The following is a 20,601-nucleotide window of genomic DNA, read 5'->3' as shown; positions in this document are numbered from 1 at the left end:
ATGTATAGCATGGCATCGAATAAAATTTTGCATTATTCATCACCACATACTTGGATGAAAAACCACAATCGAGATTGGCAAAGAAGAAAATCACCTTGGGCAGCTCAGCGGGGGGGGGGACACATCCTCGAAGGGGGAAAACTGCTCATGTAGTGCCACAGCGGTTGTAACTTCAAATGGGGCGTTGACCATCTCAGTACTGGCCTGAGCGTATCTGGGGTCGGCTCGGTGGCTGCCTCCATCTTCTTGGAGCTCTCTATCTCGTGGGGATCAGCCTCCCGCGTCTGCTCCAATATCGGCAGATATTTGCCTGGTTCTCCTTGGTCCATCATGAAACTGACGAATACTAGGAGACCACTAAAAGGAAAACACAATCGCAATGGCAATGAAACAAAAAAGAGAGTGAGTATCGGTTACTACTTTGCAAAAGTTCTTTTTTTCTGAACAAAAATATACCAACATCACGGATCCTCTTACCTTCCCTTCGTTGGGAGAGAAGAACAGTGGCAGATGCGAGTGTTGCCTTTCTTGAAGATGGTGAGGGAGAAGGGGATTCAGCAAAGAGTGAAATGATGGTTGCTTCGTCCGTCAAACTTAGACTGCAGGGAGGTGGGGATTTGTGATACGATGGCTCGTTATTGCCGCGCTACGACCGGTGGACTCTCCGCCTACATACTGCCTTCTAGTTTGGTGGATGGAATTTGGGCCCGCTCACTACATGGCCTGCATGTCGGTGAACAAAAGTATAACAACATTCAGTAGAGGGAGCCGTTTCGATGACCTAGGGGGAGCCAGAAGCGGTATTGTATCCACTGTACTAGTAGTAATTGTTTTTCTGGGTAGCTGTAGAGTGTCTCCATTGTACTAGTAGTAATTTTTTCTCTGGGCCCAAGACAGAACAGCCCATCCACCCTAGTAAATAGTAAAATCAATTCAAAAGCCCATATATTTACTGAATGAGAGGCGCTACACACACCCAGCACATCCCCCCCAAAAAACCCTGGGTGCTCTTCTTCCTTCTCACTCCCACCCACCTCACGTCATCTCAGCTCCGTACCCCCAAATTCCTCACCTCACTCCTTCAGAAAACCACAGCTCCCCTTCTTCCTCACTACTACAGAAAAACCCCATCTCCCCTTCTTCTTGACTCGCACTACAACTAGGCTCGTCTTTTGTTACTCTGCTCAAATCCGTGAGCGCGACGCGATGCCCTCGGGGAAAATGGAGTCGGCTGACCCCAGAGCCAAGAAGATGAGGCTCCCGCCAGTGGTGACGCCTATTGTAGATCTCGCACCCGACAGCGAAGGGAGAAGCGGTGACCCTACCCCCACCAGAACCCAGGAACCCATAGAATCTCGTGTGGACTGCATCAGCAATCTCCCGGACACCGTCCTTGGGGAGATCATCTCGCTTCTCCCCACCAAAGATTGTTGCCGCACCCAAGTCCTCTCAATTCGGTGGCGCCCTCTATGGCGCGTCGTGCCCCTTAATCTCGACTGTCGTCAGCTATCTCTCTTCAATGATTTTGAAATCCCCAGAGCCATCATCTCCTCCCACCAGGGCTCCGTTCAAAGCCTCTGCATCCCGTCATGCTACCTGAGCAAGCATACCATGCCCTGCATGGTGGACGCCTGGCTAAAATCCCCTGAATTCATAGAACTATAGCTGCTTGAGTTCTACTATTCCCCTGGAAATCACCTACCACATACCGAACGCCATGTACTTGTGCCCTCAGCACCGATGTCCATCTCGCGGTTTTCCTCCTCTCTCCACACCGCCACCTTTGCGATGTGCTACCTACCAGACAATCTGGTACTAAACCTTCGACTCCCATTTCTCAAGAAACTTTCACTTGTGCGGGTTCGTATATCGGAGGCCTCATTGCACAGCATCATCCACTCCAGTTGCCCTGCCCTGGAGTGCTTGGTGCTTGTTTTCACAGTTAGAATCGGTTGTCTCCAAATAAAGTCGCCTAACCTTGTAAGAATTGGAATTTCTTTTGACGGAAGGCAGCTCATCATCCAAGATGCCCCTTCACTTCAAAGGTTGATCCTTGATTCTAGTTATTCACCGTTGCAAATAACCGTCCTCTCTGCGCCTAAACTGGAGACCTTGGGTGTAATACATGATCTCTGTGCTCATTTCAATATGGTGTTTGGCTCCACAGTTCTTCAGGTACTTTATATTATCATCTACACTTGTAACCATAAGCTGCATTTTAAATTTCTGCGCATAAGTTATATATCATCTTGGAGTACACATTTTGTACTAATATTATGTTCTATGCTGAATGAAGAGTTTCTCCATGGATGGCCTATCAATGGTGCTGGATTCTGTCAAGATCTTATATATCCAAATGAATAGTTTTGATCTGAACAAGATTATTGGCTTGCTGCAATGCTTTCCATGTCTGGAGAAGTTGTATATAAAGGTGATAATTTCACGCACATTGGAATCCCGCATATAGTGTACTAGAATTAACCGTTCAGTTGTTGCTCTTTCGACACTCTCTTTTTAGACCTTAACTGTGTTCAATCTTCATGTCTATTTAGGCAACAGGATAGGGTAAGAAAGTTATAACCAATCAGTGGATTTGTAATAACCGGGATTTTCTCACTTCTCATGAGCGATTGAAGACAATAACACTAGAACGATATGTAGCCAGTCGTGCAAACACTAGATATGTCACATTCTTCCTGCTGAATGAAAGGTTACTATTGTCCATCAGGCTTAAGTTTATCAGCAGCATGGTTTTGACGGATGGGTATGTCGAAGAGAAAAAAAGAAGTTCCAGGTGGGCAAAAGAGCTTCTGAAGGTGTCGGGCTTCTATTTACAACATATTGTGGTCATAATCTAGTAAATTTTACGACCCAGGATGTTCATTCTATGGACCTGACCGATCCATTTGACTCTGACTACCGAAAACAGTGCTAGAGTTAGATGTTGTTGCCCTTTTCAACCTAGCTTTTGTGTAAACCTAATGAACAATTAACCCTCGTGCTTTTGTACAGTTTGTAAGCCAGAGTTAGATGTTCTTGCCCTTTTCAACTCGGGTGTGACTGTCATATTTTATTTGAAACAAGGCAAATGGCTTGCCATTCGTTTAATTTAGAGTGAAATATTGTAACAAATCCCAACCAAGGGAAATAACATCACTCTCGCCAGCTGCTTGAGCTCACTGTGCATTACGGAAGCCAAGTGATTAGCCCCCACCAGCACCCACAAACCTATTTCGAACTAGCACATAAAATGGGCTATAAATTTTCATAGGAAAGGCTGCATCACCGTGACAGATTTGGATTCTGACATTTGGGACCTGGGAGGAAATAGCCTATCCAAGGTGGTGTCGACTTACTTGCCAGTCAACAAATGATTCTGCCTACAAGCCGTTGGATTGACATCCAACATCTGTCGTGTATCTTCTATCTCTTGTCTTCTTATTCCTCCAACCGCCCAAACCAAACCACCCCGTCGGCTCAGCCTGCTCCCGCCTCCCATGGCTGGATGCACCTCCGCCACCCTACCTTACCCTCCAATGTTGGCCAGTCCCTCCCTCTATTCCCCCACACATCCTGTTATTCTCCGGCGACGTCAGCCACAACACGCACCCGCACCCGAACCAGTCAACCCTCGTACTCCCCTCCGCCTGCGACTGGACAGGCGCATCTTCCACGGCTCCTATTCGTTCTGTCTAAGGCCTCACCATCGCCCTCCACCTTGGTTCGCTCCCCATGCGGGTGCGCCGCCCTCTTGCGTTGTCAACGTCGTCAACAACCTAGAGGAACAAGGAGATGACTGTACGTGGAGAGGATAACAGTAGGGACCCACCAGTGTCATGGTAATACGCAAGTAAGTGCCTCCTTATTACAAGCCAAAAAAATGGTTCCTCCTAATGGTTGGACATCTGGGGCTCACGCCATTGTCGATGTAGTCAATAAACAAGAGAATTACACTACAAGCGGCTGACACTAGGGACCCAACAGGTCGCGCAGTTTTTTATTTTTTGATGAACAAGCAGTTGTTATTTATACTAGTTTTAGCGACGGATCAAGGTAACAATAGGGCTGTGCGGGGGCTGTGGCCCGTCTAGCCAGGGTTTTATTTATGTTTACCACATCATGAGCCCAGTTGTGTTTTTTTCTTGCTGAAAATGGCTAGCCCAGTTCTATTTTTTAAACGAAATACCCAAACGAGGCCTACTTGCTTTATCAGCCCTGCTGGGCTGCAAATCTTTCAAGACGCGGAGAGTTTCATTCGGTTTGCCCAGAAATGGGTTGTACATTTTTAAAACACATCAAACCGGGAATTAATTCCAAAAAAAATTTCATCAAAAGATTTTAAATTCCATTGAATTTTATGCGTGGAGAATTATTTGGAGTTTACATTTATATAAATTATTTATTCAAAATAGTTTGAATGTGAATCGATATTCCAGGATTAAAAACAGTTGAGCGCATTGAAATATGCTAAATTTCGTATAATTTTTAACCGTGGCCACAATATGGGGTGTAATGCTAACAAAAAGAAGATGGGCTCCAAAAAAATTCTTAAGAATTAGCAAATGGGTTGTACATTATTAGAAATAATGGCAGATGGGCTGTATGCTGTTTTCCACAGATTTGAGGCTGACTTGTGCACCTACTACAGGTTGACGCGTATGCTTTCCTAAAAAAAGGTTGACACGCACACAAGGCCGTGTCAACTTAGTCAACACACGAGAGAGTGACTATTGGATGTCCATCCAACGGTCGTCGTGCTTCTTCAATCTCTGCTCTTCCTTCTCTAGCCGCTCAAACAAGCACCGACGGGACTGCCTCCTCCCTCCTCCCGCGGCCGGCTATGCTGCCGTGCAGTCCTCACCGCCCCACCGTACTCCCATCGCTGGCCTAGCCATCCCTCTACTCACCCACACCTGCTGTTATTCTCTAGGGACGGCAGATGAACCAGTAAACCCTCGTACTCCCCTCCGCGTGGAAAACAACTGCGTAGTCTTCCCTGGCTCCGTGTCGTTCCCTTCCAAGGCCTCGCCATTGTCGACTGCCCTGGTTCTCTCGGCGTGGCCTGGTGAACGTGGTCAATGAACAACATCCATCGGAAGTGGACTATACGTGGATAGGCTAACAGCTGGGTCCATGGCCGCATGCAAGGAAATGCCTCCTTATTACACGCAAAATAATGATTCCTCCACCTGACAGCTAGGACCCACCAGAAGGGCCTCTGTATTTCGCAAAAAAATGTTCCCCCCACTGACAGGTCGGACCCACTAGCTATATATTCGCATGCAAGGAAGTGCCTCCTTATTACGCACAAAAAATGAATACCCCCCTGCTAGCTTGGACCCACCATAGTGGGAGGCTGACTTGTGGGCCTACTAAGTTGACGGGGACGAAGGGCTTTGTCAACTTAGTCAATATGAACGATTCTAGCTGTAGTGACCGTACGATGTCCATCCAATGGTCGTAGTGCTTCTTCAACCTCTCGCCTTCTTGCTCCAACCGCCCAAACCAGCACCGGTCATGCCGCGTGCTCCTGCCTCCCGTGGTCGGCTGTGATGTCGCGGAGGCCTCACCGCCCCTACTACTCCCACCGCTGGGCAAGCCATCCCTCTACTCACCCACACCCCCTGTTATTCTGCGGCGACGACAGCCTCACATCGCAGCCGAACCACTGAACCCTCGTACTCCTCTCCGCGTGGGAATCCACTGCCGCGTCGTCCCGTTCCTAGGCCTCGCTGTCTTCCACCACCCCGGTGCTCTCGGCGCGGCGTGGTCAATATGGTCAAGGAACAACTTCCATCGGAAGAGTACTGTACGTGGTGAGGCTGACAGCTGGGTCCACGACAGCCGCAAGGAATTGGCTCCTTATTACGCGCAAAATAATTATTCCTCGACCTAACAGCAGGGACCCACCGGACAGGCCAATGTATTTCGTGAAAAAAACATTTCCCCCTGACTGCTGGGACCCACCAGCTACATCTTCGCACGCAAGGAAGTGCGTCCATATTACAAAAAAAAAACGATTCGCCCCCGTGACAGCTGGGACCCATGAGCTACATCTTCGCATGCAAGGAAGTGCCTGATAGTCGGGACCCACTTGGTCGAAGCGTATGTAGCATTGTCATTCTGGTCGCGAACGTGTACGTACATACTGGTTGATGTAGATGCGCACGTGTCGTAGTAGAGGTGCGCACGTAGCATGTACACGTACGTACAGTGGCCAAGGTGCAAGAAAGAAAATACGGCCACGTACGTACATATGGGCAGGGTCTCGAACGCCTACTCGCACATACATACGGCCAGGGCTCGTGTACATGGCTGGGTCGGAACAGAGAAACTGGGTCGTCATCGTGTTCATGGGGAGGCAACAAAATGTGGCGCGTTCATCGGGAGGTAACGGAACGCGTGGGAGCCAACTGGCTTGGACAGAACAGCTGATGGAAACGAGGCCTGGCATACGCAGAACGGAGGAAACGACCTTGTGTTCGACCAGCCACGTTCGAAACAGTATCCTGTTCATCAGGAGTAGTCTGGCGTACCGCAAAACAGAGGAAACGGACTTCTTTTGGACCTCCTATGGTCAATATAGGGTCTTGTTGATCGGGAGGGGTGTGGCGTACCGCAAAACGGAGAAAACGGACTTGTGTTGGAGCACTACGGTCGAAACTGGGGTATTGTTCATCAGGAGGGGTGTGGCGTACCATAAAACGGGACTCCATGGGATACTGTTCATCTCCACCGTCGACATCCTCCAACCTACACGGGCTATTGTTCATCGACCATCGACCTCCTCCAGCCTCCACCTGTGACTGTTCATCCATGGGCTCCTGTTCATCTAGCCTCCACCGCGTGCTATTCCACCGTCTACTGTTCAACCAACCCTTTCCACGGGCTACTGTTCAACCACCCCTCCACGGGCTACTATTCATCCAACCTTCCACCGGCTACTATTCAACCAGGCCTCCACGAGGTCGTCCTGTTCATCCAGCCCTCCACAGGGTCATGTTCAACCAGCCCCTACGGGATCGATCGGGGTCCTGTTCGTCCACACGCAACTCCACGGGGTCCTGTTCGTCCACCCCCCAACAATGCTCATTGTTCATCAAGGGAAGGAGCAGCTGGGTTTGATCGGCTTCAGTTAGCAGCAGTAGTGATGGAATCACCCGGGTTCAGTAATGTAGCTAGTGCAATCGCTCGGGTTCAGTTAGAGCGCAACGCCTTGCTCGGGTTCAGTTAGATCCCAATGCCTCGCACCCACGCGCGTACAGTACGAGAGAAATGAACATCGCTCGGGCCCCGACTACCCATCGTAACCGAGAACTCTCCGATATTTTCCTCGCCCTCGCTTCTACCACGGTTTTTCCATCATGGACGGCCCAAAGAATGTCATGCAGCTGCGTCTCCGGACCGCCCAGGAAGAAAAACCCATTTTCTGTCATGATTTTTTGTCATAGAAGTTGGAGCCCACCAAATCTATGATTATACCGGGTTTTCTCACAATTATCATCATAGAAGTGTCATAACTATGACAGGAAAAAAATTCGTTCGGCCCAAAATGTCACTGATGTGTCTTTTATTTGTAGTAGCAATGGTGGAAGGGTGAGAGTGCATATAATCCATGGACTCAACATTAGTCATAAAGAACCCCCATACTTATTGCAAAAATCTATTAGTTATCGAAACGAAGTACTACACGCATGCTCCTATGGGGATAGATTGGTAGGAAAAGACCATCGCTTGTCCCCGACCGCCACTCGTAAGGAAGACAATCAATAAATAAATCATGCTCCAACTTCATCACATAACGGTTCACCATACGTGCATGTTACGGGAATCATAAACTTTAACACAAGTATCTCTCAAATTCAAAACTACTCCACTAGCATGGCTCTAATATTACCATCTTCGTATCTCAAAACAATCATAAAGAATCAAACTTCTCATAGTATTCAATACACTTCATATGAAAGTTTTTATTATATCTCTCTTGGATGCCCATCGTATTAGGACTAAATTTATAGCCAAAGCAAATTACCATGCTGTTCTAAAAGACTGTCAAAATAATATAAGTGAAGCATGAGAGTTCATTAATTTCTATAAAATAAAGCCACCGCCGTGCTCTAAAAAGATATAAGTGGAGTAATAGAGAAATAATATCTAGCTCAAAAGATATAAGTGAAGCACATAGAGTATTCTAATAAATCACGATTCATGCGTGTCTCTCTAAAAAGGTGTGTACAGCAAGGATGATTGTGGTAAACTGAAAATCAAATACTCAAATCATACAAGACACTCCAAGCAAAACATATATCATGTGGTGAATAAAACTATAGCCTCAAGTAAAGTTACTGATAGATGAAGACGAAAGAGGGGATGCCTTCCGGGGCATACCCAAGCTTAGGCTTTTGGTTGTCCTTGAACATTACCTTGTGGTGACTTGGGCATCCCCAAGCTTAGGCTCTTGCCACTCCTTATTCCATAGTCCATCAAATCCTAACCCAAAACTTGAAAACTTCACAACACAAAACTCAACACGAAATCTCATGAGCTCTGTTAGTATAAGAAAATAAATCAGCACTTTAAGGTACTATTGCAAACTCATTCTTTATTTATATTGGTGTAATATCTACTGTATTCCAATTTTTCCATGGTTCATACCGCCAGATACTACCCATAGATTCATCAAAAGAAGCAAACAACACTCAAAAAACAGAATCTGTAAAAAACAGAACAGTCTGTAGTGATCTGTAACTCTCGAATACTTCTGTAACTCCAAAAATCCATCAAAATTAGGAAAATCTGAGGAATTTGTGTACCAATCCAGATGAAAACGAATCAGATCAAAAGCATGTTTCTGCGAATTATTAAAGCTAATTTACTGGGCGCAAAAGTTTCTGATTTTCAGCAGGATGAACACAACTATCACCGTAAGCTATCCTAAAGGTTTAAATTGGCACAAACACTAATTAAAACATAAAACCAAATCTAACCAGAGTCTAGATGAATTATTTATTACTAAACAGGAACAAAAATAAAATTTGGTTTCCTCCCAACAAGCGCTGTTGTTTAACGCCCTTAGCTAGGCTTAAAAATACGAATTGATCTAGGTATTGTCATCTTCTCTCTTTTGATGATAAAGAGAGAGTTTCTTATCTAAAGTGCTTATCTTTCTATTTTGTGAAAGTATGTGTTCATTAATTGTGGAAGAGAGATTAAGCACACTTCAAAAATTTGCGTCTAAACTAGCCTTCATCTCTTTAATAATTTTGTTCTGATAAAATCACAAAAGAGAAGTGGACTCAACAATTTCACTTTTGGGGTGCCCAAATATTGCTTTCATATTTTAATAGGTATCAATGGCATCCCTTTCAAGAAAACTTCTTCAAATATAGAGTCCAAAACTTGCTTAAAAGAAGAGGGTAAGCTAACGTAAAACTTTTCAAGTATATCTCAGTTTGATATTAAGGCACATAGCTACCTCGGATCCTTAATAGTCTATCCCAAGCATCTTTCGAAGATTCATCAAGCAAATAATAAAAAATTCTGGGGTCATCTTCATCAAAATTATTAAAACTCTCATTAATTACGCTAGTAGGTATTTCCATAGCATCATTATTTATGAGCTTAGAGATGACAGAGGGGCTATCCAAAGAAAAACCCGGGAGAAAACCCTCAAGCCCTTTTGATTCAGCCATAATGATAAGAAGGAAAGCTTTAGGTGAACGAGAAGGCAGCAAGAGAAAAGGCAAATTTTTTGAAAATCGTTTTGGAGGTGGAAAACGAGAGGCGAATGGCGAATAATATAATGCAAGAGAGAAGAGTTTATGATGGGTACTTGGTATGGCTTGACTTGACGTAGATCTCCCTGAAAACGGCGCCAGAAATCCTTCCTGCTACCTCTTTAGCTTGCGTTGGTTTTTTCCTTGAAGAGGAAAGGGTGATGCAGCAAAGTAGAGTAAGTATTTCCCTCAGTTTGAGAACCAAGGTATCAATCCAGTAGCAGACAACACACAAGTGACCGAATACCTGCACAAACAATCAACAACTTGCACCCAACGCGATAAAAGGGTTGTCAATCCCTTCATGGTTACTTGCAAAAGTTAGATCTGATAGAGATAGATAAACGGTAAAGTATATATTTTTGGTATTTTTGGTTTATAGATCGGAAAGTAAAAGATTGCAAAATAGTATATCAGAAACTAGTATGATGGAAAATAGAACTTATATGATGGAAAAGTACCCCGGGGCCATAGGTTTCACTATCGGCTTCTCTTAAGATAGCAAATATTACGGTGGGTGAACAAATTACCGTCGAGCAATTGATAGAAGAGCGCATAGTTATGACGATATCTAAGGCAATGATCATGAATATAGGCATCACGTCCGTGTTAAGTAGACTGAAACGATTCTGCATCTACTACTATTACTCCACATCTAGAATATTAAGTTCATAAAGAACGGAGTAACGCATTAGGTAACATGACATGATGTAGAGGAATTAACTCAAGCAGTATTCTCCATGATTGAATCCCCCTCCGACAGGATGCCGGAAAAGGCCCCTAGATGGGATCCAACGGGTACAGAAGGTTGCGGTGGTGGAAAAGGGGTTTCGTGGCTCCCCTGGATGTTTTGAGGGTATAAGAGTACATATAGGTGAAGGAACTAGGTCAGGAGACCCATGAGGGTCCCACGAGGCAGGGGCGCACCCTACCCCCCTGGGCGTGCCCTCCACCCTCATGGCCGCCTCGTTGGATCTCCGACTTCTTCTCCAAGTCTTCTGGTTTGCTTCTGGTCCAAGAAATATCATCGCGAAAGTTTCATTCCGTTTGGACTCCGTTTGGTATTCCTTTTTTGTGAAACTCTAAAACAGGTAAAAAAACAAAAAAATGGCACTGGGCTCTCCGTTAATAGGTTAGTCCCAAAAATTGTATAAAATAGCATATAAATGCATATATAGCATCCAAAACAGATAATATAATAGCATGGAACAATGAAAAATTATAGATACATTGGAGACGTATCATGGCTCACGTCATCGGAACTCACGAGGTGAGGCTTGCATAGGAATCTTCGCTCCCCAGGCGCCAGCCAGGGAAGGCCGCTCCTCGTGGAGGTCTTGGTGCCGTCTGCCTCGTGAGGCTTGGACCCTTGCGATGGTTGAGTTCCTAATGTTGAGGCTGGGCCGCACCAGGCCGTTGATGGGGCCACGCCATGGCCCGCAGGCACGCAAGTCTGGGTACCCCCATTCCCAGGATGCCGACAGTAGCCCCCGGGCCCAAGGCACGCTCGGACTTGGCTTCAAGGAGAAGCCAAAGGGCAAGTGCGGAGGGCCGCGGGGCCTAGCCGCCTGTGGCCTTTGTCGACGCGTGGCGATTGATGGGATGTGGGCGTCTCCGCTTCCCCATGCAGCCTCGGCAATCGTTCCCAACTGACAAAAAGGTTGGTGCCTGCCGCTGAGCCTTCATTTCCTTTCCTTCATCTTGCTTCAGATCCCCTTCTCCCTCTACTCAGAAAACCTCCAGATATGTTGATCTCTTCCTTGTGCTCGCTACCGATGGCTGCCGATAAGGCAAATTCTTCGGCTCCGACTATGCACCTGGCTTCTTGGTTCGATCCAGCCCTGAGCGCGTCCACCATCACCGAAGAGAAGCACCTCACTACCACGCTCTAGCTGACGGCTTGTAGCAGCAATGAGGGGGAGAGACTGCACTCCGGGTCTGCTCCGCCAAGCCGGAGGCCTTGGGTGACACCTTTTACCCCTTCTTCCTGCACAACATCTTTGCTGGGTTGGTTCCCCCTTTCTCCAGTCTCTTCTACGCCATCCTCCACCATTACGGCATCCTCCTCCTTTCGATCTTTGCTTTCTACTGCAAGGCATTTGTTGGCATCATGCCCTCCGTTGCACTGTTCCGACACTTCTTCTACCTCCGGATAAGTGGCGGCCAGTGCTCGGGGTGCACCAGCTTCATCGCGGCCAACGACAGCAATGCGATCTCAAGGACCAGGAAGAAGGTGGAGGACTTCCGGAACAAGTGGATCTTCATGGATGCCAAGCGCTCCCACGCTTGGCTGGAGCTGTCGACCGCGCCGCCAACGCCCCTGGACGGATGGGTTCATGAGAAGCTCGCCGACCCCTGGGCGGAGCTCCTGCTGGAGAGGATGATGTCCAACCTAAAGGCGGAGGACCCGAAGGCGGAGAAGCTGACATGGGCCATGATCGTCAAGGAGTCTTGGCGCAGCGTATGGCTCCGCTCCAGGTGCATTCGTGCCCCCTGTGGAGCTTCAAGGGCGCGGACAACGGCCTTCAGTTGCGCCCAGACAACTTGTTATACAAGGAGCTAAGCACGGCCGTGCGCGCCTTGCTCGAGAAGGACCAGGGTTGCCCCCCGAACACCCATCTCCCGCTGTACCGCCGCGCCGATGGAGAGAAGGTGGCCGCTGCCATGCCCACCTTCAACGAGCATGGGCTCGTACCGCTTCCCTGCCCCCCGGCTCCCCAGTGATGGCGTCCTCGGGCGAGCCCAAGGGGGAGGAGAGGTCGGACTCGGAGGCGACCGCGGAGGAGGTGGGAGAGACCTCTCCTCCGCGGCAGAGCACGCTCCTGTGTGCCTTCTCTGATGACAACGATGCTGGCGAGCACCCAGTCAGGGAGCGCTCCACCGGGGTTGCCACGAGGTCCGGGGGAACCCCTATGAAGAGGCTGAGGAAGGGGACCCCGAAGAGGGACAGGTCATCGTTGCTTCCCCGAGGTGGGGCTCTGCCTCGCCACCGGCCTCCTCCGCAGAGCCGGTCGCGCACTCATCTGCCCCTGAGAGCGCGGCGCCGCCCATGCCCAGGAAGCATGGGGGCATTGCGCTCCTGGGCAGGAAGAGGGACTATGTCGCCGAGGATTGGTAAGTGTATTTCCTTGCTGTTGCTCCTTGATCTCAACGCATCACTCAATATCTCCATCTTGATGTCAAGCTAATGTCGACGGCAAAGAGGAAGAAGGAGGGTGTTGGAGCCACCGAGGCCAAGCGACCTGTTGTGGTCGCAACAACTTCGATTGAGAAGGATGAGGCTGCCTCCCGTGCTCCTGCAGTGGGGTTGTCCTCCCGAGGCTCTAGGGCCCTGCCTCAAGAGAAGATAGTCCTTGTGGACGAGCCGACTCCAGAGGCGCTCGCCCTCAGTTCGCCCGCTGAGGACCCAAGGGCTCCAGAGCCCCTGGCCCTCTTTGCTACTACTGCCTTGCCAGTCTTGATGCTGGCGCCACTTCCTCCCCTTGTCGTCACGCTGGAAGGCGGCGGTCCTTCTTGCATGCCCGGTGCCCTCAAGGAGGCCTTCTCCGCGCTGGACCAGCTCTGGGATGATCTTTAAGACCCGGACCAGCGCAGGGCGTTGGGGTGCTTAGATCTGGTCTCAGGGTGGCTCCAGGCCGACTCGTTCATCAAGGAGGCCTGGGTCCAGGCTGAGGCGGCCCCAAAGGAGGGGTAGAAGGTGGCCGGCCTAGTTGCAACCGCCCGCAATGTGGCGCTGAAGGACGCCAAAGCCGCCGAGGACCGCTGCCGCACGGCGGAGACCGAGTTGAAAACCCTCCGCGACGAGTAGGCCACCCGCACCCAAGCTTTTAAATAGTGGATAGCAGACTGGTTGCGTATTAGGGTCCACATAGCAGAATGCGGATAGCGGGCGATATTGCGGGCGCTATGTCCCCATAGCCAATTTTTAAAAAACACCCAAAAATTTGAGATTGTTGTGTATCTTTCTAGGCCATTGACAAAAATATGACACTTAATTTGAGAAATCATGATTTATATAAGAATATAAACTATAATTGAACAATATTTGGTCGTCCCACCATTCAAGCAAGAAAAATTTACCAAAATAGGTTACACAACAGAACAATAAGGACTTACATAGCGGGCGATATTGCGGATAGCGGATGATATAGCGGTCTAACAAGTGATATTGCGCCCGCATCTTGACAACACGCTATTTTCTAACACAACCTTAAACTAATAGCGGCAGGGTGACACTACCGCTATTGCGTCCGCAATAGCGGAGGTAGCGGACGCTATTTAAAAGCTTGCCAACAACTGCCAGCTCGAGGAGCAGGAGGAGAAGCTGAAGGCCCGGGAGGCTGAGGTCACCGACCGCGACGCCGAGCAGGAGCAGGTAGCCCTGGAACAGGCTTCAGGGCATGGCCGCCTAGACAAGCTACAAGAGGAGGTGGAGGCAGCCCAGGCGACCCACGCCAAGCTTGTCTCCGAGGGTGAAGCTCGGCTGGAGGCCAGGGAGAAGCACCTCGCTGCTGCTGAGAAGACGGCTGCCGTGGAGCGCGCCACTTTTGACTCCCTCGAGCTGAGGTCCCAAAAGGCAATGGAGGATCTCTACGGGAGGGGGTACAAGGAGCCGTTGGTGACACCGGAGGAAGGCCCCGCTGAGCTGCTCCCCAAGCTCGTCACGCCGCTCGAGGGCATCGTCATTGGAATGGGCCCCATGATGGAGGGGGAGGCCCACGCGCTTTCCACTTTGGCCATGACGCGCTTCTTCAGGCCACCTCTATCTCCGGGACACCGGTTTCGATCTTGGTTCCTTGCTCGAGCCCGTGGACCTTGAGTCCTATACCGCCGCTGCTGAGGCCGTGAAGGATCAGGTGGAGGCCCTGTTGCGGAAGTTCCTCGCCATCGACCCCGTGCCATGGCTGACGGCAAGGGCGGCGGTGACGTCGTCGGCGACGGTGCTCCCCAAGTGGGTGATGGTGGTGCCCAAGGCTAAAGAAGAAGCTCGATGGCGGCGCTCCCCCTGTTTAAGTCCTCCAACATGTACCGTGCCTCGTGGAGGCACAAGAACTTATGCTTGGTACTTTCAAGAGACAATATGTTTTGTAACAATTTGCTAGGCTTTAGCAGTATCCTTTCCATTTTCTTTAGTGTTCTGCGTCGGCAGGACCCGGCCCCGCGCATACCTCAGCCTCCATTGGGTTGTCCGGATCACCAGGATGATACCAAGTGGTGAGGGGCTATGTGGCCTGTTAGGCTCCTGAGTTGTGATGCTCAGGAAAGAGCAAGTCTTCGCATTCTGTGTCGGCAGGGTCCAACTCCGCGCATACCTCAGCCGCCATTTGGTCGTCTGCATCACCAGGACGAGACCAACGGGTGAGGGGCTACATGACTAGTTAGGCTCCCGAGTCGCGATGCTCAGGAGTCCCCCTTGACGCATGAACAAACCACAATACCTATTCTCGTCAGGCTCTCGCTCAAGAGGGGTGCGCGAAGACCAGGTCCGAGGGACCTGGTGAGGTGGCGTACGTCAGGCGTGACCTAAGTGTAGCCCCCGTGCTCAGCCCCCTCGCGCAACTCTCCCGGGGGGAAAGCAGCGCGGTGAGGCTGAGCACCGAGCTTGGTGGCTCCCAGAGGTTAATGCGGCCGTGAGGCCACCCTCAGTTGTTTATCACCAGCACGGAGCATGGCGCTTCCGCTCTTGCACGGGCATAGCCACAAAGGAATTATTCCCTAGAGACAATAATAAAATTATTATATATTTCCTTATTTCATGATAAATGTTTATTATTCATACTATAATTGTATTAACCGGGAACTTAATACATGTGTGAATACATAGACAAAACATAGTGTACCTAGTATGCCTCTACTAGACTAGCTCGTTTATCAAAGATTGTTATGTTTCCTAACCATAGACATGTGTTGTCATTTGATTAACGGGATCACATCATTAGGAGAATGATATGATGGACATGACCCATCCATTAGCTTAGCATTATGATTGTTATAGTTTCATTGCTACCGCTTTCTTCATGACTTATACATGTTCCTTACACTATGAGATTTATGCAACTCCTGAATACCGGAGGAACACTTTGTGTGCTACCAAACGTCACAACGTAAAAGGGTGATTATAAAGGTGTTCTACAGTTGTCTCTGAAGGTGTTTGTTGGGTTGGCATAGATCGAGATTAGGATTTGTCACTGCGTGTTTCGGAGAGGTATCTCTAGGGCCCTCTCAGTAATGCTCATCACTATAAGCCTTGCAAGCATTGTGACTAATGAGTTAGTTGTGGGATGAAGTATTACGGAACGAGTAAAGAGACTTGCCGGTAACGAGAATGAACTAGGTATGATGATACCGACGATCGAATCTCGGGCAAGTAACATATCTATGACAAAGGGAACAACGTATGTTGTTATGCCGTTGACCGATAAAGATCTTCGTAGAATATGTGGGAGCCAATATGAGCATCCAGGTTCCGCTATTGGTTATTGACCAGAGATATGTCTCGGTCATGTTGACATAGTTCTCGAACCCGTAGGGTCTGCACGCTTAACGTTCAATGACGATTTGTATTATGAGTTATGTGTTTTGATGACTGAAGTTTGTTCGGAGTCCCGAATGAGATCACGGAGATGATGAGGAGTCTCTAAATGGTTGAGACATAGAGATTCATACATTGGAAGGCTACATTCGGACACCGGAATGGTTCGAATCGTTTCGGATAAGTTTTGGATTACCGGGGGTTACCGGAACCCCCTCCGGGAAGTTATTGGGCCTCATGGGCCTTAGTGGAGAAGAGAGAGGGCTGGGAAGGAGGTGGAGCACGCCCCCCTTGCCCCAATCCGAATTGGACAAGGGTAGGGGCGGCTGAGGGAGTCCTGGATTAAGGGGTCCTCGGCCGTCCGGACTATGTAGCGTGGGCCGGACTGATGGGCCATGAAGATACAAGACAAAAGACTTCTTCCCGTGTCCGGATGGGACTCTCCTTTGCGTAGATGGCAAGCTTGGCATTCGGATATGTTCTTTTCTCTGTAACCGACTTTGTACAACCCTAGTCACCTCTGGTGTCTATACAAACCGGAGGGCTTAGTCCATAGAGGCAATCATAATCATATAGGCTAGACTTCTAGGGTTTTAGCCATCATGATCTCGTGGTAGATCAACTCTTGTAATACTCTATTCATCAAGGTCAATCAAGTAGGAAGTAGGGTATTACCTCCATAGAGATGACCCGAACCTGGGTAAACATCGTGTCCCCCGCCTCCTGTTACCATCGACCTTAGACGCACAGTTCAGGACACCCTACTGCTACGTCTTGAGCTTGCATTGGTTTTCCTTGAAGAGGAAAGGTTGATGCAGCAATAATAGCGTAAGTATTTCCCTCAGTTTTTGAGAACGAAGGTATCAATCCAGTAGGAGGCTCCTCAAAAGATCCACGCACATACACAAACAAACAAGAACCTCTCAACCAACGCAATAAAGGGGTTGTCAATCCCTTCACCGCCACTTGCGAAAGTGAGATCTGATAGGGATAATATGATAAGATAAATATTTTTGGTATTTTTATGATATAGATTGGAAAGTAAAAGATGCAAATAAAAGTGTATCGTAAACTTAATAATAAGAGATAGATCCGGGGCCATAGTTTTCACTAGTGGCTTCTCTCAAGATAGCATAAGTATTACGGTGGGTGAACAAATTACTGTCGAGCAATTTATAGAAAAGCGCATAGTTATGAGATTATCTAGGCATCATCATGTATATAGGCATCACGTCCTTGAAAAGTATATTGAAACTATTCTGCATCTACTACTACTACTCCACACATCGACCGACTCCTGCCTGCATCTAGAGTATTAAGTTCATAAGAACAAAGTAACGCATTAAGAAAGATGACAAGATGTAGAGGGATAAACTCATGCAATATGATATAAACCCCATCTTTTTATCCTCGATGGCAACAATAAAATATGTGCCTTGCTGCCCCTGCTGTCACTGGGAAAGGACAGCGCAAGATTGAACCCAAATCTAAGCACTTCTCCCAGTGCAAGAAAGATCAATCTAGTAGTAGGCCAAACCAAACTGATAATTCGAAGAGACTTGCAAAGATAACTTAATCACACATAAATGAATTCAGAGGAGATTCAAATATTTCTCATAGATAAACTTGATTATAAACCCACAATTCATCGGATCTCGACAAGCACACCGCAAAAAGAGTTACATCGAATAGATCTCCAAGAAGATCAAGGAGAACTTTGTATTGAGATTCAAAGAGAGAGAAGAAGCCATCTAGCTAATAACTATGGACCCGAAGGTCTTTGGTAAACTACTCACAACTCATCGGAAGGGCCTTGGAGATGATGTAGAGGCCCTCCATGGTCGATTCCCCCTCCGGCAGAGCGCCGGCGAAGGCTCCAAGATGGGATCTCGCAGATACAGAAGGTTGCGGTGTTGGAATTAGGTTTTCGTGGTGCTCCTCGATGGTTTCAGGGTACATGGGTATATATAGGAGGAAGAAGTAGGTCGGTGGACGCTCAAGGGGCCCATGAGGGTGGGGGGCGCGCCCACCTCCAGGGGCGCACCGGGCACCCTCGTGGCCGCCTCGGTTATTTCTTGACGTCCACTCGAAGTCTCCAGGTTTGCATTTGTTCCAAAAAGATCGCTCCCGAAGGTTTCAACCCGCTTGTACTCCGTTTGATATTCCTTTTCTTTGAAACACTGAAATAGGCAAAAAAACAGCAATTCAGGATGGGCCTCCGGTTAGTGGGTTAGTCCCAAAAATGATATAAAAGTGTAAAGTAAAGCCCATAAACATCCAAAACAGGTAATATAATAGCATGGAACAATCAAAATTTATAGATACGTTGGAGACGTATCAAGCATCGCCAAGATTAATTCCTGCTCGTCCTCGAGTAAGTAAATGATAAAAATCGAATTTTTGATGTGTAATGCTACCTCGCATAATTCTCAATGTAATTTTCTGTATTGTGGCATGAATGTTCAGATCCAAATGATTCAAAATAAAAGTTCATATTGACATAAGAAATAGTAATACTTCAAGCATACTAATCAAAGCAATCATGTCTTCTCAAATTAGCATGGCTAAAGAAAGTTATCCCTACAAAATCATATAGTCTGGTTGTTGCTCTATCTTCATCACACAAAGTATTTAATCATGAACAACCCCGATGAAACGCCAAGTAATTGTTTCATACTTTAGTAATCTCAAACTTTTTCAACTTTCACGCAATACATGAGCATGAGCCATGGACATAGCACTATATGTGGAATGGAATGGTGGTTGTGGAGAAGACAAAAAAGGAGAAGATAGTCTCACATCAACTAGGCGTATCAACGTGCTATGGAGATTCCCATTAATAGATATCAATGTGAGTGAGTAGGGATTGCCATGCAACGGATGCACTAGAGCTATAAATGTATGAAAGCTTAGCAAAAGAAACTAAGTGGGTGTGCATCCAACTCGCTTGGTCACGAAGACCTAGGGCATTTTGAGGAAGCCCATCATTGGAATATACAAGACAAGTTCTATAATGAAAAATTCCAACTAGTATATGAAAGTGACAACATAGGAGACTCTCTATCATGAAGATCATGGTGCTACTTTGAAGCCCAAGTGTGGTAAAAAAGGATAGTAGCATTGTCCCTTCTCTCTTTTTCTCTCATTTTTTTATTTTGCCTTTCTCTTTTTTGGCCTTTCTCTTTTTTCTAAAGTCCGAAGTCTCGTCCTGACTTGTGGGGGAATCATATTCTCCATCATCCTTTCCTCACTGGAACAATGCTCTAATAATGAAGATCATCACACTTTTATTTACTTACTACTCAAGATTACAACTCAATACTTAGAACAAGATATGACTCTATATGAATGCCTCCATGGTGTACCGGGATATGCAATGAATCAAGAGTGACATGTATGAAAATTAAGAAGGTGGCTTTGCCACAAATACGATGTCAACTACATGATCATGCAAAGAGCAATATGACAATGATGATGTGTGTCATATAAACGGAACAGTGGAAAGTTGCATGGCAATATATCTCGGAATGGCTATGGAAATGCCATAATAGGTAGGTATGGTGGCTGTTTTGAGGAAGGTATGTGGTGGGTGTATGGTACCGACGAAAGTTGCGCGGCACAAGAGAGGCTAGCAATGGTGGAAGGGTGAGAGTGCGTATAATCCATGGACTCAACATTAGTCATAAAGAACTCATATAATTATTGCAAAAATCTACAAGACATTGAATCCAAAGTACTACGCGCATGCTCCTAGGGGGATAGATTGGTAGGAAAAGACCATCGCTAGTCCCCAACCGCCACTCATAAGGAAGACAATCAATAAATAAAATTGTGCTCCAACTTCATCACAAAGCGGTTCACCATACGTGCATGCTATGGGAATCACAAACTTCAACACAAGTATTATTTAAATTTTTAATCACCCAACTAGCATGACTCTAATATTACCACCTCTATATCTCAAAACAATTATCAAGCATCAAATTGATCATAGCATCCAATTCACTTTCTATGATAGTTTTTATTAAACCCAACTTGGATGCCCATCATTCTAGGACCAATTTTAACCATAGAAAATACCATGCTGTTCTAAAAGACTCTCAAACTAATATAAGTGAAGCATGAGAGATCATCAATTTCTACAAAATGAAGCCACCGCTGTGCTCTAAAAGATATAAGTGATGCAGTACAGCAAAAATTATCTAGCTCAAAAGATATAAGTGAAGCACATAGAGTATTCTAATAATTTCTAAATCATGTGGGTTTCTCCCAAAAGCTGTGTACAGCAAGGAT

The sequence above is a fragment of the Triticum aestivum genome, chromosome 6B, assembly GCF_018294505.1.
Source record: "Triticum aestivum cultivar Chinese Spring chromosome 6B, IWGSC CS RefSeq v2.1, whole genome shotgun sequence".
NCBI lineage: Eukaryota > Viridiplantae > Streptophyta > Magnoliopsida > Poales > Poaceae > Triticum > Triticum aestivum.
The sequence above is the reverse complement of the archived record's forward strand: the minus strand, read 5'-3'. Positions refer to the sequence as shown.